The 2509-nt window shown below is 41.8% G+C and overlaps 1 long non-coding RNA gene across 1 annotated transcript; it reads right to left on the minus strand.

Annotated features, from left to right (window-relative positions):
- Positions 1-683: 683 nt before the first annotated feature.
- LOC123166906 (uncharacterized) lies at positions 684-2186 on the minus strand. Its single transcript, XR_006483725.1, has 2 exons — positions 1855-2186; positions 684-1165 (listed from the first exon to the last, which is right to left on the minus strand). It is a non-coding gene; the product is annotated as an uncharacterized lncRNA (long non-coding RNA).
- Positions 2187-2509: the final 323 nt, after the last annotated feature.

Genomic DNA, 2509 nt, shown 5'->3' on the forward strand with positions numbered 1-2509 from the left:
AAAAGCATCCCTTGATATTGTCATACAAATAAGCAGGTTTGGAACAATATCACAAAATATATGATTTTTGTTTTGTGGTTTAGCCAAGGATGCAGCTTTGTTACCTCACAATAAGCAAAAGCATCCCTTGCACAAATAAAAACAACAAGCAAATACAAATTTGTAAAACCCTTGATCAGTCTGTACGTTCACCTAAATAGCCAGTCAATTAGTCCCCGGTCTGATTAAACTACCGAACAATTGTCAAGCTGCATCAACGTATAAGTGGACAGAATTCAATAAACCTCCCGCAACACAAACAGTAGAAGGGAGCATCAAGTTGCATCGAAAAAGAGAACTAAATTTATGCAAAGATAAACAGGTCTCGACTTAAACCGCCTAGTGAGTTGTTCCAACTGGAGAAGAACGTAAACTGGAACATCATTCAACAATCTCTCAGGTTGGATATCAGTTGTATTTATACAGCTGACAAACTCTACATATGAAGTCAGAAATAAATCTTGTTTGAGTCTTCTCTCAGTTGCTACAGTACAGTGCAAGAATTTCAGATGAACTTGCTAAAGTACAGAGCAAAAATTTCTGATGAGCATGTTCTCACTTAACTTGAAAATTTTCAGATGATGATGCTAAAGTATAGAGCAACAAGACACAAAGGAAAATAAATTAACAGTGCCCAGTACACATAGTAATAAGGTCGCACTAATTCAGCAAGTAGGCACATGAGCATGACATATAGCAGGTTGGCTACAAGTAACACAGAAAGGCAAACCAAATGTTGAAATCTACATTAAGCTAGGCTTAGCAATCCCTTTCCATTGCAAATGAACGGAAATACATCAGTTCCAGAAACTTCCTTGTCAGGTCATACAATCTTTTCATCCCGGTTAAACACGACGAATGAGACATGGTTCAGTGCTAGCAACTTCCTGAAGCTAACAGTAAGTGCATCCAGAGTTACATGCATAGAACATATGCATGCTTCAGTGACACACTTTCAAATGTGAGCTCCTGGAAAGAACACAAGTAGAAAACCTCATCTCCTACAAATACCACCACCATTTCCAGCAAGAATGTGGACAACTGAATGACTTAAATAATTATCCGACCATCAAATCAGTGAAACCACCACCTCTACTTATCTGGGACCTTTTGGATGATATTTGCCCTGTAAAGAATAAGAAAACCGCATTAGCAAAACCGTAGAAAGGACATCATCATTTTTCAAATTTGTTCATTTTACTGCACTAGCATTGCCATAGAAAGTTCAATTGAACATTCCAGATGCCCTTTCCATTTAATATCAGCAATGTGGAAGAAGTTCATATAGTACACTAGTTCATGTACAATAACCCCGCAGGAACAACCAGTAATTAACCTACTCTTTCCATTACTAGTAGGCTTCTAGGAAATCAGTTTTTTCACATATATGCCGAGTCGTTCATGTACACACTAGCAAAGGTATATGAAAATTGTATGCAGATGAAGGAACAGAACACACAGAGCACATCCTCTCAACTATTTGCACTAATTGTTGTGATTACCTCTAAAAATTCACCATTATATCTACATCTGCCACATCAATTCCGTGCTCATACTATTCATATTCCCAAATGCCACTGGTTATTCTTTACTACAAATACAAATTAAGGTTCAGAACACTGCTTATTCAAGTTTGCATAGACTATTTCCACAATAATATCTGCAGCCGTGTATCTCATACATAAATCTGGTGCTCATACCACTTATTCAAGTTCGCAATGACACTAGTCTGGAATGAATTGGGGGGAAAATCGCAAAATTTGGGAAGAACCCAATATGACCATGATTAATGGATAATGTGATAAGAGAACATACCCTAGATTCTCGAGGCGCAGAAGATAGCCGGCTCCTTCGGGTAGTTCCGTCGTCGTCCCCCGGAGCTACAACACAGCGGCGCTACATGTACGCGCTCGCCGGCGGCAATGGCGTCTTCGCTGGGAGCGACTCAGAGGAGAGGAGGGGCGCTGGTGCTTTAAAGACGTCGGAACTAGATACAAGATAGAAGGTGGAGAAGGTCCAGGAGAGGGGGCGAGAGAGGCAACGGAGCAGGCTCCCCGAACCCTAGCTCGCAGCTGGAGGGCCTGGTACAGAGGAGAACAGAGAGAGGTACAGGAGACAGGCAACGGAAGGAGACGATAGGATTCGCGCAAATGATTAACTATACGAGGTGCAAGCTGTAAAATGTACGAACCACCCATCTTCTAATGCATCTGGTCCATTAATTCTCGATCGAGTGGCTCAGAATCTACTGGTGCATCTGGTGCACCAGTCTGGGCGTTTCATAGGATACGTTCTCATGGCTAATGATTATGTTTGGTCGACCGGTCTCAGCCTTTGGCGGTCGTGTCTCATGTGCAGCCCATCTCCGAGAAAGGTGACGACATAGCTGGGAGGGAAACAAGTCTGAACCTCGTTTAACACAAGGAGCTAATGCGTCGCCGACTGCCACCGACAACATACAAAACACGAA

This window comes from Triticum aestivum, chromosome 7D (assembly GCF_018294505.1).
Source record: "Triticum aestivum cultivar Chinese Spring chromosome 7D, IWGSC CS RefSeq v2.1, whole genome shotgun sequence".
In the NCBI taxonomy this organism is placed as follows: domain Eukaryota; kingdom Viridiplantae; phylum Streptophyta; class Magnoliopsida; order Poales; family Poaceae; genus Triticum; species Triticum aestivum.